At 42.0% G+C, this 15,156-nt stretch overlaps 1 protein-coding gene across 4 annotated transcripts in view; it reads left to right on the plus strand.

The window, feature by feature from the left end:
- The window catches only part of ZNF536 (zinc finger protein 536), a 333,084-nt gene that overhangs the window by 36,827 nt on the left and 281,101 nt on the right, over window positions 1-15,156 (plus strand). For 3 of the 4 annotated variants that reach the window (XM_019535810.1, XM_019535814.1, XM_019535812.1), the window contains exon 3: window positions 10,332-10,395. The exons of the other annotated variant lie outside the window; for it this stretch is intronic. The gene's annotated coding sequence lies outside the window, so the exon portion shown is untranslated. The remainder of the gene's footprint in view (window positions 1-10,331; window positions 10,396-15,156) is intronic. 4 annotated transcript variants of the gene reach the window in all.

Consider the following 15,156-nt stretch of genomic DNA (forward strand, 5'->3'; position numbering starts at 1 on the left):
AATGGACAGCTGTGAACTGGTCCTCAACTACAAGTACAACTATTGTGGCTACTTAATAGTACCTAGAAATGGTACCCACTGCCTGGAAACAGTGAGTAGAATCTGTTGTCCATAGCTGGATTAGCTCCTTTTATGCTCTGCTCATTTTACAAGTTGTGAAAGGTCCTGACATCTTTGTAGCCATAGGCACACCTAAAATTTTGAAAAGGGCAGTAGACATGCTGTGGTGCATCATCACAGATAACCCAACACATATTTTTTGCCAGTTAGAAAGAATCTAGAACCATTCCCTACCATTAATATGGTAAGAGTCTTGAGCTACATAATTTAATTTAAGAACAAAGCAAAAATATATATAACTTTACAGGAATGCACACTAATTTGCTAGGTTATGTTTAAAATGGAAAATAAAAACCACAACAAACTAGGCAAAAATATTCAAAAGAAATAAAAATTAGTTAGAGAAATTGTTATTAGTCCTGTAGTCATTATAGTTAAATGTGCATTTCTTATTCAGATTTGTAAAACAAAATCCAGCCTTTTTGAGTCTCTTGACTCCTTATCCAACACTGATCATTTCCAGACATGAATTAATGTTCATCTGAGTTAATATTAGCACACCTGAGATAAAGTTTTTAGTTAGAGCTAAAAACAGTCTACAGGGCTGTGAAGAGAGACATTACCAGGAATGGCTAATAGATAGCAAAAATGTAGAAGAAAGAATAGCTTGATTAATAGAACATCAAGACCATTAAAAGGAGAGAGAGGGTCATTAACACCTGTGGAATGAAGAGAGATTATCAAAGAACAGGTATGTTATAATGAGCTCTGAGGTCAGTTGATTCCCTCAGAGCTGCCTGAATAGCAATGCTACTACCCCTGAAGAACAGTTGGTCTTAAACTTGGGTGGGGCAGGGATGAAAGGGTGACTATAGATGTCCTCATTCATGTTCTAAGTAGAACATGCTGGAGTAGTCTTGATTAATTGAGTCTGCTCCACAATATAATTTGAACACTCCAGCATTGCCTCACCATCATGTGTATTAAGCCCCCGTATGTTTCAAAATGGCTCTAGGGGCGCTTTATATAAACATTGTCAAATGAGGTTTAGGTAAAGTATCCTGCGGTCATGTTGAAACACACGGGGACTTAATATACATAACAGTGAGCCATTTTAATTAGAATGGTTGTCTGGGAACCACACTAATTACAAAGTCTCCCCATCCGTACCCCAAGCACGTACAGACAAAGGACCCCCCCCCAGTTATTCTCTGCTTATAGCTCATAAGTGGCTGCTTTCCCAATAAGTTAAAAGAAAATCTTAGTGTGGTTCAGCCAGTCGTAGCTAAGCTTCTTTCCGCTAGCCAACACTTCTTAGATGTACCTGACTCTACAGCAAAGCTCCATTCATAATGTAAATTAAAATAATGAAAGATGTGCAGAGCAGAAACCTAGGGGCCACTAACAGCAGCACACCAATGTTGTCTCTGTACCTGTAATGCACTTATAGAAAACTTGTAGTACAGCAGATGTGAAATAAGATGTCAGACGGAACTTAGAACTTTTCAATACAGCCTTCCCAGTTAAAAAGGGTCAGAAAACCTCTTTACTATACTACAAACATCTGTAATCTCAGCATTGAGGCATATTTATAGATTCATAGATTGTAAGGCCAGAAGGGACCTTGGAAGATCATCGGGTCCAGCCCCCTGCACCGAGCAGGAAATATAACTGGGGGTCAGGTGACCCCAGCAAGGTGACTGTCTAGTCTCCTCTTGAATATTTCTAGGGTAGGTGATTGCACCACCTCTGGAGGGAGTTTATTCCACAGTCGGGACACCCTGACTGTGTAGAAGTTTTTCTTAACATTGAGCCTGAATCGGTCTTCCAGGAGTTTGTGGCCACTACTTCTAGTTTTCCCCTCAGCTGCCCTGGTAAACAGCTGCTCACCCAGCTCTTGATGTATTCCCCTAGTGTAGCAATGCACTGCTGCCAGGTCCCCTCTCAGCCTCCTTTTCTTCAGGCCGAAGAGTCCCAGATCCCTCAGCCTTTCCTCGTATGGCTTGCTGTGTAAGACTCTGATCATACGGGTGGGTCTTCTTTGGACTCTCTCAAGCTTATCCATGTCCTTATTAAAGTGTGGTGCCCAGAACTGGATGCAGCACTCTAGCTGGGGTCTCACCAGTGCATCGATTGATGCATGCTAGAGTATTATTTGCTGTACTGGCTACAGCATCACACTGCTGGCTCATATTGATACTATGGTCTGTTGTTACCCCCAGGTCCATTTCATTCGTGTTGCTAGTCAGTTTGGTGCCGCCAAGCCTGTAGGTCTGTTGGGGGGTGCTCATCCCGAGGTGAAGGACTTTACATTTCTCTATGTTGAACTTCATCAGATTATGATCTGCCCAACTTGTTAGCCTGTTTAGGTCCATCCGTATCTGTAGCCTGCCTTCAAGCATGACCATGCTTTCCCATAACTTGGTGTCATCCACAAACTTGGCCAGTGAGCTTTTCACCCCCACATCCAAATCATTAATAAAGATATTGAAAAGTGCTAGACCAACCACCAACACCTGCAGGACATTGCTGCCTACTTCTTGCCAGGATAACACAGATCCATCGCTATGACTCTCTGGGACCTATCCTGCACCTAGTTTCTCACCTACCTGACTGTCTTGGAATTAAGCCCACAATCCTCCAATTTTCTCATGAGGGCATCATTGGATACTACCTTTACCTTTGGAAGTCAAGGTATACAATTTTAACCTGCTCTCTCATATCCAGGTGATGAGTTACCTGGTCATAGGAGGAGATGAAGTTGGTAAGGTAAGCCTGCCTGTGATGTAGCCATGCTGGCTGTCACTCAGAATCTTACCTTCTACAAGCTTATCGTGATAGACTTCTTGATGAACTTTTCTAGGATTTTTCCTAGGGTGAAAGTTAGGCTGATTGGCCTGTAGTTACCCAGGGCTTCCCTTCTGCCCTTCCTGTGGATGGGCATAACATTGGCCCTCTTCCAGTCCTCAGGGACTTCTCCAGAGTGCCACAAGTTGTGGAAGAGTTTCACCAGGGGTTCCACACTAACTTTGGCCAGCTCCTTGAGCACTCTTGGATGAAAACAGAATTCTTATGAGTGAAGTCTTGGCTTTTTATTTACTATCATTTTTTTCCTAATACCTACTTAGAAGGAGTCTGTGATAAATAATGACTATTGTATGTTCTTGAGTCTGTTGATTACATGAGGAATCCAAATGACTGTTGTATTACAGAAAATGAAAAACAGATCTACTTTGCAAAACTAATATGCAAATACCTTTAATATTTCAAAATGTTGTTTAACAAGCTCTTCAATGCTGTTTAAGCCTGGGAAACTATTAATTACTATTTATTGTCTTAATTCTTTAGTTACTTGATGTGTACTTTGGTAGAAGAGTGTCCTTGAATGGACCCAAATTACTTATATAGTTATGGAGCTTCAAAATTGCTGTTTAGCTGTAAGCCATGTTGGTGGAGTTATTTGTTTCCATTCTTGGCTAGTTAGTCAGCCAGAATTATCCAGGTGCCTTGTAGATGGCATCCTCTAACTGAGGTTTATAAAAAGGATGCTAACATAGCTGGTCTGCTTCATGTGATTTTATTTAATGTGTTTAGTTTTACACAGCAAGGAAGAGAATGTCACCTAATTGGATTAAAAATGCACAATAGATTTTTAACAGATGAAACATCATTTGAGTACTTTTGTGCCATAAATGTTATAGGCAAGATCCTTGGCCCCAACAGGGAGAGGCCCTAGTTATGGTGCCAGTGAGGCAGAAAATATTCCATTACTGTTTATCCATTTTACCCAATGACTGCAAGGTGCAGAAAAGCCATTGGGGCAGGAACCAAGAGCTAGGTTTCTTTTTTCCACAGCAGTGTCCCTCTCATGAAGCTCTCCCTCTCCACTTCCTTTTTCTTGCCGGGTACCATGTATCTTTTCCTCTTGGCTCCCCAGTGGGCCAGCATCAAGAAAATAGATGGGAAGTTCTCTGAATAATGTCTACCCTGTGGTCTGGTTAGAACATTTTGCTGGGAAGTGGAGGAGGCAAATTCAGACCTTACTCTCGATAAGGTGGGCCTTGGACCAAGGTCTCCAGCTCCCTGGGCAAGTGGCCTTACCACTAAGTTACTGAGTTAAAAGGAGGAAGAAACCTCATTCATTTACATTTGTGGTGCCATGGTTGAACTGAGGCAATCTTATCCTGCCATAGATTGAAATAGAATCTAAAAGCCATATAAGTACCAACAATTGCACTTATACAGCTCTATAAATGTCACGTAGGCTCACAAAATTGAAATATTTTTTGTCCCTTAGGGCATTTATACACATGTTCCAGGAGTTGGGAGTGGGAGCGGGGGCAGGAATTTTAATTAGCCTGGCTCCAAGAGCCGCTGTAATTAAAGCACCCACAGTGTCATGTGTATCAGGGTCCCCATGCCATCATTTTTCAGTGCAAAGGACTCCAGTGTACGTGACACTGGAGTTTGCTGGAGTGTGGTAATTACCATGCTCCAGGAGACGCAGTTAATCAAGTCTGCTCCGACATACTGTAATTACAGCACATTAGAGCAGCCTTGCTGCATGTATATAGGTGCCCTTAGTTTCTATCCATCCCAAAACACACCAGTGGTTCATAGCTCAATCTCCAGCCCAGAGGCCAGATTCAGTCCCCAGCACAGTGTCATTTGGTTCATAGGGTTTCCCACAGATCCTGTGGGATGTGGTCCTGTGTGCTAAATCATGTGCGTAGAGAAGTGCAGGGCCCAATCCTGGGGCCAGATGGGGGCAGCATGGCTTGGGGCCGCAGAGCCTGATTTGGGATGGTATGAGGCCCTGGAGCCTGGTCCTAGCAAGATGGGGGCAGTGTGGGCCCCAAAGCTTGATCCTGGCATGTTGGGGTGGGTCATGGACTGGCCCTGTGCTATTCATGAGTCCTCAGAGCCAAAACTCTTTTCAGTTTTCATTGTATTTCTTATGATTTTAAAAGACCCTGTTGCTGGGTGACAACTGGCACACTTCCAGATAACCTCAGAAACGTATAGGCTGGCATACTGAATTGCATCACAGTGACTGGCACTCTCACATACACTAGAGAGAGAATTGCTCATACTGCTTGTGATTATTATTCCTATTCTGCCAAGAAATATGCCTGTTTCAGACATGTGTATTTCAAACTTCTGTTGGTCAGTCTGCCACACGCAGATTTCACTGGGCTAAACTATGTCCAACTATAGCCAGCTATTCTCTACTGCACAGGTGTGAAGTAGAAATGGTAGCTGACATGTAGCCCAGTCATCCAGGTTCTGTCCTTTCTCCATCCCTTCCCACTTTTTGCTTTGTCAAAGAAAAGCAGAACAAGAAATCTCTTCCATTCTGGAAGAGTTGTTTTTCCTGTTCTTTGTAAGAACTTTTATTAAGGTTTTTTCTCAAGTTCCTGGTTCATGGGAGGTTATATGGGAAAAGGAAGAAAAAGAGGATGGAATGATCCAGTATGGAGCTGGCATTGTTGAAACTATACTGACTGGGTCCTTTTGTACAGCCTGTGAGAACTTAGGGCAGTCCAGCAAGGAAGTAGGTTTTATGGGGAAGCAGGTTCTGTTATGTCAGACCAATTAGTTTGCTCATCTCTGGCTAACCAGCACATGATGGGAGCAGCTTTCCCAGCAAGGTTCTCCATAACCAAAGTCAGAGGGTAGGATGTCAGTAAGTGGTCACAGTCATGAGTTTCTGGGGTGTTGCCTTCTTCTGAAGATGCATGAGTAGATGGAATGAGCAGGAGATTTTTACCATTTGGGTAATGTCCTGTTTCAATCTGAGCTTCCTAAGCAGATGTATGAGCTTCCCACCATATGAGTTCGGAGGTTGTTGCCTGATGTGATCTCTCATAACTATAGAACTACTTGACCCTTTCTAGCCTCTTTGTGCATGTGTCCTCCACTGCCTACATCCTTCTTTTCTGCCTTTTCCAGGCTTGTCTTCAGAGCCTGAAGTGGAAACTCTGAATTCCCATACAATTGAATTTGCTGATTCAGCAGAAATCTGGTGGTTCAACCTGCAATACTAAAAAAAAAAAAAGAAAGAAAAAAAAACAAGGCTATCTCCCTTCCTTTCTTTGGAATGTCTTAAAGGAAAGAAAGAATCATGCAACTCCTCTTCTGTGAGAGAGATTTTCATTACATGTAAGAAATGACAAATATTAAGGTCCCTGGTTGGGACCGTGGATAAGCACCACACATTCTCCCAAAAGACCTGTGACATCTGGCTCACAGCTCCCTGATTTCATCGTACAGTAGCTGCTTGCACTCCATTCTCCTAAAAGTGCATACATTCCCCTTAGATACACTGCACAGGATGATGGAGGGGTGCCTCTTTAGGAACACTGGGTTAGCAGCAGCACAATTAGACTTTTCTAACTACAGTTCCTAATGTACATCTGAAGCACTTGTATGGAATGGATGCTTCAAATTAAGTATGACCTGGTTGTCCAATCCCAATTACCTAAAGAATCCCTCAATTTGCTTAACAATTCCCTCACAGCTATTATGGCTCTGACTGATTGTCCCCAGGACTCTCTTAGGCTTAGAGCTAATGTAATTGATTCTTCAGTAGTAGCCTGAAGGGCCATTTGGCTTCAGCCATGGTCGGGAGATTTTTTTAACTAAGTTAAGAGAATGGCTGTTCTCTTTAATGCTCTGGCTTTTGGGGGGGACCAGCTGGGCGCAACCCTTAAGGAAAATCCCTTCCAAAAGGGGCTGCAACTCCTTCATCCTCTCTTTTCAAGAGGTTTGGGATGGGTGGCTTATGTGTTCTTCCCATACGTTTTTTCCCTATGAGTAGAAAATGGAGTTGTGGACTTCTGTCTTCATTCTAACAAGTGTCTGTTTGCCTTCCTAATCAAGTCTGACTAGTAGTAAGAGTTTGTGTTTTTTCTCAGAATTAACTGAAGCCCCAAAGACATACCTTTTCAGTTGTGAAAAAGAAATTAATCCTTAATGATCTCATTCAGACAAGGCTTCTTGATCTGGGGTTGAGGATTAATCCAGAAAAAAACCTGACAGCATCATAGGATTTCTCTTTACACCATTTTTAACTGAAAAATCAGGAAATGGTCTGAGCTAAGATGCTTAATAAGTTGTCATAAATGAGATCTAGTCTAATGAGATGATGTAAAGGCCATATTAGATAGAGCTAGTTAGGAATTTTCCAGTGGAATAACTTTTCAATAAAAAATGTCTTTTTAGCCAAATCAAAATTTTCCTCAAGAAAATTTTCATTCTACTGGAAATTTTTAATTTTCCATTGGGAAAATTGGAATGAAGGCTTTCTGTCAGTAGTCAGCAAGCCAAAACATCCTGTTACTGTTCTCTCACAATGGAATTTTAATAGAAATCCCCTCCCACAAAAACATTAGCATTGTTTAAATTTTGTCCTAATCAGGAAAAGTTATTTTTAAAAACTAAGATTTTACCTCTGAAGGGTAGTTTAATATTGCAATCATCTCCTTGAGTCCCAAGTTAGTTTTGGCTCTCTCCTCCACCCCCAAAAAAACCAAACAAAAACAAAAAAAGCAGTCTGTTCAAGTTTAATGAAAGTGTGAAAGTGCGAGGAAAACTTCCCCATCTTTTCTTCTCAGTGATTCTGTTCCCCTGGTTTAGTGGGAATTCCAGCACTTCCTCCCCCCCCCGCCCTCCTCCCTCCCCACCCAGAGCAATGAGCTGCTTTATTGTCATTAGGGACCTACCAAATTCACGGCAGAAAGTGGTCTATGTGACAGCTCCTTTAATCTTGCAGGTTCCCCTATGCAGCCCCACTTGCCCTGCAGATTGGCAGAGGGACCCTGCTGCTCACCCCTGATCAGCAGGAAGGCAAAAACCATGGTTTTAAATAGGGCACTGTTTTTGCCTCCCAGCTGGTCAGCAACAAAGAGCAGGGCCACTGGGGCCCCTCAAGATATCAGCAACGCAGGGGGGCATGGGGGAATCTGCAAGATTAAAGGAGCTGCCATGCAGTCCACTTCCACTGTGAATTTTGTAGGTCCTTAGTCATCACCTTTTTGAATCAGTTGACTTGAAGTCTCTAGCTGTTTTTTCTAGTAAGGTATCGTTGTGGCCACTATTCTCAGCATGGAAGTTAAGGAGACTGAATTATTTTTGTATTTTCTGTTATTGTTCTGTTATGGAATAGGCTTTGCATCCTTCTGTTCTGCTAGTACTGCCCTAAACCCAATGCAAATGAGTGATAACCTTGATATATGTACACACTAGTATCATACATTCCTTGAGTTTAGATGCTTAGATATAAGAATAACGAAACTGGTATAAACAGACAGGCACTCAGGCTGGACCTGGACATGCAGGCATGTGTGGTTTGTGGCACGACAAACCTCTTTGCAGTGCCACAAACCGCTGAAGTTGCACATTAATCAGTGTGCGGCACTGCTAATTTGCGGTGCTGGGGCAAAATTTGCTACTGAGATTTCCCAGTAGCAAAAAAACCTCCCAAAAAACAAACCCCTGGAAAAGCAGTGCAACCCATTGCCAAAGTGGCAAGCACTGGGACCAGTGCACAGATTGCGGAGCAAGCAGACCAGGGCTGCCTTCTTTCCCATCTCTGCCAGCTGTGGAGCCTCAGTGCTGAGGTACCCTGTGTCCCAGCCAGCCCCCCCGCAACACATGAAGCAGTGGGACAGTGTGTCCTGCTGCAAAGCACATAGGAAGGGGCATGCACTGCGGCAGACAGCGGCACAAATTTGTGCCACTACCTTTTGTGGGCAGGCCCCTTCTTATGTGGACTTGGCCTCAGAGTCCTTTCTCAGGGACATCAGGCTTCCTGTTTTTTAGGGGCCAGATGGTTGCACTCTTTGCATAAGACAGAACTTGTTTAATTTGGTTTTCACCAAGTTAAATCCACAGCTCACTCTCCTCATACCCCAACAGTTTTGTGGGGAAACAAACAGAGGGATGCTCATGCAAGGCAGTTCTGTGGCTGGTGGTGAGAGAGGGAGAGAAAGAACACAAGTCTGGGTGCCCAAATGAAAGCTTTCTATTAGTTTCTATTCAACCTGAAATCTGCAAAGGAGGATGTGACCCTATTACTGAGAATTCAGAAAGGAATTACCCACCAGAAGAATATCCCCTTTATGTCTGTATATTTCAGACTGCTACTCAGAAAGCCAAAGTCTGTAAAGCATCTTCAAGTGAAATACTCTATACATTGTACCTCTCATACTGATACCAAATGGAACCATTCTTGGAAATAAAAGGACCATACGGCACTACCAGTGACACTGCTCTCAAGCAGCTGAGAGACTCAAGAATAAGTAAAATCTGGGCAGAACAGAGTATGTGTTGTCCATATTGCTTAACCCAGTTTAAAAAAGACACCAACATTAATTACTAGAATGATGTATGTGCCAACAGAATAATGCACAGTGTCATCCTATTCCACCCCACCTCACTTCTATGTGTAGGCCATTAATTAATGTCTACAAAATGAGCACTGTAACTAACAGTTTAGTCAGAGTCCAATAAAAATATGATTTGGGAAAAAAGTGCTTATGATGAAGCAGCAGAAATAAATGCCAGCTGGTGAAAGATGGAGTCTGTAGATTGTTTGGTGATATTTTTGAACTTTTTAGAGTCAACGTGCATATACTAAACTATATTGGAAGACTGGAAACAAAACTGTATGCCTCCAAGGCTATTTCAGGTACTGATCTGGCCTGAGAAAGAGAGCTGTGGTTGTAGCCAACACTAGCTAAATTTGCTTTCAAATTAAATTTTCTACTACCAACCATTTATTCTATAGTGGCTCTGTAACAGCTTGAGAATGGAATTGTATTGAACAAATCTATTTTCTGATTGAAAAAGTTTACAAATTCACTTCAGTTCTCACCACTTGAGTCACCCTTTTGGGAATTCTTGAAGTATCACAAGACCCCAGAAAGGAGGATATTGTTCAGAATATACAAGAGCTTGGTAAGAAGCGTAAAGCTCTAGGCACACTAGGGTGGGAGAATGTACACAGCGACCAGCAGTTCTATTAATATGCTTATTGCCAGTGATGCCAGCCAGCCAGTAATGTGGTTATAGCCAAAACGTGTACTGGAACTTAGTGAACAACCAAAAATACATAAAGGCTTTTAAAAATTGTAAATCAGTGTATTTACTCTCATGTTATCTGTAAGGAAAAATATACTAGGCCTAGCTTTATATGCAGTCTTCCTAAGGCATTTAGGTGTGTATTGCAAACATGTCTAAGCCATTTTTTATATTTTTCCTTCATTTAGGGAGCACGCAGAGCTGACCACAGACTGGGTTATAAAATAAATGTGTTTTATGTTCATTTTGCAGGTATGTTACTTCTCATTTTTGATGTAATTTTCAGTTTGAGTTCTCTCCGTATAGAAATGGCTACAGCTGAACAGAAGTATTTAGCAGTTTATAGCTTGTATGTCAAGGCTGGAAGACTTAAAATTAGCTATATCAGCTTTGTGCTAGGTTGAGGGAAGTATGCTAGGATAGATGTTAAGTTATCCATGCATTCTGTCTGCCTACACAGAGGAGGATCCTTTTTGGATGTTGAACCCTTACTCCAGGAATGGAGTAGACACAGGACAGAGGTACCAATGTGATTCATGTGCACATTCAACAGCAAATAGACTCTGAGCTGAGTTTGTTCCTATGGGTTGTCCACAGCAATTCAAAGATAGCCTGCTACAGATTTTTTTTTGAAGTTCATAAGAATTGGGAAAGGTAAATATACTTTGCTGGTGGCTGGTGTTTCTCTTTCCCGTTCAACAATGTCTTTGTTTTCTATTCCCCTTCTTTCCAGCCACTGCTGTGGTGCTTCCTATAGTAAAGTGAGCACTATGGTGAAGCAGCAGCAGCAATAGAACAAATATCCTGCCTACAAATAATCAGAACTTCCTAGGTGTTTTTTTCCTTTAAATGAAGTTTCATTTTCTTCTAGAAAGTCTTAGAGAACCAATTAGTAAGTAATAAAAATGGGTTTACTGTTTTGGCTGTATACCTGCTCCTTCTGGTGCCAGTTAGTACAGACAGTGATGTCAGTGGGATAGTTCTGTGCAGTGAGAAGGTGAAGAGAAAATAACTCATGGAACTATTAAAGAAGAAAGTGGGAATAAGCTATGGCTTATGGTTATATCCTCTTCAAATCTCTTGCAAACCATCTTCAACCATGTGGCATAGTAGCCTCCATTTTGGGAAGGGTTTTCAACTTTTTCAGCAAAAAAGGTGTAATGGTTTGAGGCTTGCTTCATGTGGGCCTGATACAAATCCTATTGAAGATGCTCAAATTATTTCCATGATCTTCTGTGGACTTTGGATCAGAACCTGTATGTTTATATGTAAAGTCTGCATCTGACATTATTCTGAATCTTGCATCCTTTGCACAAATTTTGGTGCCAGTTTTGCTGGGAAGATTTTGCTGCCAATGCAAAGCTTGTCTTGTGTCAGAGAATGTTATTTATCTAACAACTAAAAAGTATGTATCTATATTGAACAGGTCCTAGAGAAAATGATATCATTATGCCTGGAAGTCAGGGTAACTAAGTTTCACAATGAGATTTGTTTTAATATTCTTAGTCTGAAAAGAGGTGTCTCTGCTTCTTTCACACCTTGCTAAATTCCTTAGCTGGGTCTGGCTAAGGAAAGACTGAGGATCTGTAGCAGTGAATGTTAGACAGCTTGTATTTAACTTTAAATGGTTTTATTTGGGATGAAGGTAAAGATTCTGTACTTGGTGTCCTATTAGCATTAATTGGGTTTTGTAGTTCACTATTGCCTCAACAAGCATTACAGTCCCAACGTCAGAGCTGGCCTTAGGGAAAATGGTGCCCTGGGTGAACCTGTATTTTGGCAACCCCCTCTTTCAGTGGTACTGCTTCAGGCAGGAACAAGGTGGGCAGATGGGACCAGGCACCACCCTGCCCAGCCCAGCTTCTCCTGAGCAGCAGCTGGAGTTGGGGATTGGGCTTGACTGGATGCTGCTCCTCTAGCCTGAGGCAGGGATTGGCTCATGGGGCAGGGTGGGGCAGAGGGAGAGTGGTACTTTGAGTGCAGGCTGTGTGTGTGTGTGTGTTGGGTACTCCCTGACCATGGCACCCTGGACGGCCACCCATGTCACCCATCCCTAAAGCCAGCCAGCGTACAATGTACTGAAAAAACACAGAGCCAGAGATGGTCTTTGCCTCACACAGAGTTTAAAATCTAAACAGACATGACAACAGTAAATGGAAGAAAGGAAGAAATTATTATGCTTGTTATATAGATAGCAAGCTGAGACACAGAGCGTGCATTTACACGTTTTATTAATGCACCACAGTAAATGGTGGAGCTTATTGCTCCACTGTGTATTGCTCCTGGAAAGCTCCTAGGCTCATAGTTCACATGTGTGCCTGGACTGCAGCATATTGAGCTGGGCCACAGCAGCCTCAGCTGGCAGGAGGTCCAGGGGTGCCAGCCTGCTAGCCCAGGGCTGCTCCAACCATGCTCAGTGTGCTGCGGAGGGGTTGGCTGGAGCCCGTACACTGAAATGCTCTCGTGCCCCAGCCAGCCAGGTCAGCATCTACACATGTGCACAAAACAATTCTGTAGCAGGGTAGGACTTGTATTTACAAGACCTACCCTGCTGCAGAATTTATTAGTTTCATGTACCCTAATAGAGGTGCATGTGTAGATATTGAGATGTTTACTGCACAGTTAATTAGTCAACTGCTCAGTAAATGTCTTGTGTGGCCACACCTACAAAGATTCAGTAGACTTTATCTATGGCCAGACAGGAAGTTTCTGGCAGAACCTGGAATGGGGCGACTGCCCTGGGCGCACAAGTGAAGGGGCATGGTGTGGGATACAGCCACCCATGAGCAGCTCATTTGCGGGGGGGAGGGGGGGGTACAGGGATGGGAGGAAGGCAGCTTCTGCTGCTGCATGCACTCCTGGGGAAGCATGGGGGGGGGTGCCCCCAGATCTATATGTGGGGTGAGGGCGGGCTGTTGCTACAGGCTTTGCCCCAGGCACCAAACTTTATTGCAATGGTACTGTGACTCTGTGCTTGCTGAGTCAGAGTTTAGGGTCCTTAATGAGAAAAACGTTCATCATCCTTGCAGTCTTGCCCAACTTCCACCCTTTTTTTCACTTCATGCCTTATACAACAGAAACTTTCTTTTTGCTACAGCTGGCTGGAAACGGTTCTCCTGTTCTAGAAAGTGATTATGACTGTTTTTGCCATGTCTAGACAGGATTAAAAGTCAATATCTCAATATCTAAAATATTTTTGTGAACAAAAATCCAAACTGATTTCCACAAAATGTTTCTGTTTCAGCCTATTCTTAATTTTTTTCAATTTAATTTAAAGTTTACTTTAAATTAGCTTTAATTGCAGACAAATCCAAAACAAGAAAACTGTAGTTTCAATTCAAAGATTGTTTCAATCCAAAACAAGAAAATAATAAAATACAATATTTTAACAAATTGAGAATTTTCAGTGAAATGAAATATTTCATTTTGAAAAATCTCTTATTTTTTTCTGTGGGTCAGCAGCTTACTGTAAAGAATTTAAAAAAGATAAAGGTAGCAGTGGCCAGAATCATGCTGTAGAAATTATGATCAGCTGAGATTATCGCAAGTACAAAGCATTGATTTTATAAATTAATGTAAATAGGAACCAAAAGACTCCAGTTTATATCAGCACTGAATTTGTCTGTTTACAGAGAAATTCCATTATCTGTTTTTTTGACACCTGCTCATGCATAGGCTAGGCTTAACAACACCCAGCTTAATTCAGATGTCACGTATCTTTTTTAACTGTATATCTCAACTCGTTCACTCTGAAGGCATTTTATGGGAAAACTTTAAGCTATGGACACTGGGTTTCTGATATTAACCACCCCCACCCCAGTATTTGTTTAGGACACTGAGATATTGCAAAAGAAATGTGAAAAATTATGAAGAAATGGGGAGATGAGATTTATTCTTTATGTCTTTCATGATAAATATAGTTGTTCAGGAAATTAAGTTGTGGTGCAAAAGAGATAAATTCCTCATGTCAGAAGTAATGTGTCTTTGCTCCTAACAGAGTGGAGAAATTGTTTAAGAACAGTTCATCCTTCTGTAAATAGTTCCCCAAGGACAACAAGACCTTTGGCTGATAGCTACAGAAGTACTACTTGCATAAGTTCAAACTGTCCAGGACGAGTTGTCATGCTCACCCAACTTCTCCAGCAGTTTTTTAAGTTTTGGGGTTTTTTGGAATAATATGGTTGCTTGGACTTTGGTCTGTCATACATTGTTTCTGCATTCCCATCTGGACTTGTGTTAGCTCCCCTTCTTGTCCCTTGTTCCTGTCAAACACATATTCTTGTCAAATTCTTTGAGTAAGTTAACTAATGTAATGGTTAGCCCTCTGGACTTTGAATCCAGTGATCCGAGTTCAAATCTCGGTGGGACCTCAAGGACTTTCTTGCCCTTTGGGCAGGGGGCTGGACTTGATGATCTCCCGAGGTCCCTTCCAGCCCAAATGTCTATGAAACTATATTTACGTAGGACCACTAAGAGAGTCACATTCTTTGAGCGTCCTATGGAGTATGGATATTGTTAAAATAGGGCCCTTGGAAATCAATAGTTTCTTTTTATAGAAAAAGATTTTTTTACCAAAACTGCTTTAATTCCAAGGAAGAGTGGGACATTCTTTTCAGTGCAAAAATATCCAGAATGCCTAACTTGAAAGAATGTGTTTAAGAATGCAGGATCTGCAGATGCTGTTGAGGTTACAGAACAGCTTTATCTTGATTACTAGCATTTTATAATTAATATAATTTTCCCTCATGACTGAGCGATGTGTTAGTCTGTCTATATCTGCTTTCCAAATCTAGAAGAGGATGATCTTGGGTTGAAAGGACAAATTTAAGAATTGCAAGCTTTGTGGATCATCCCTTGCAGTACCCCAGATTTCCATAAGTTACTGGGTCACCATTTTCAGAAGTGGCTTTGGGTGCTTTAACTGTTGAGTGCTCAGTTTCTCCGCCCCTTCAATACATCAGTTTGGATGTCTGAAAAATGGGGATAACAGTGACCTGCTGTATATATGCCAAA

This window comes from Crocodylus porosus, unplaced genomic scaffold, assembly GCF_001723895.1.
Source record: "Crocodylus porosus isolate Cpor-Errol unplaced genomic scaffold, CroPor_comp1, whole genome shotgun sequence".
NCBI lineage: Eukaryota > Metazoa > Chordata > Crocodylia > Crocodylidae > Crocodylus > Crocodylus porosus.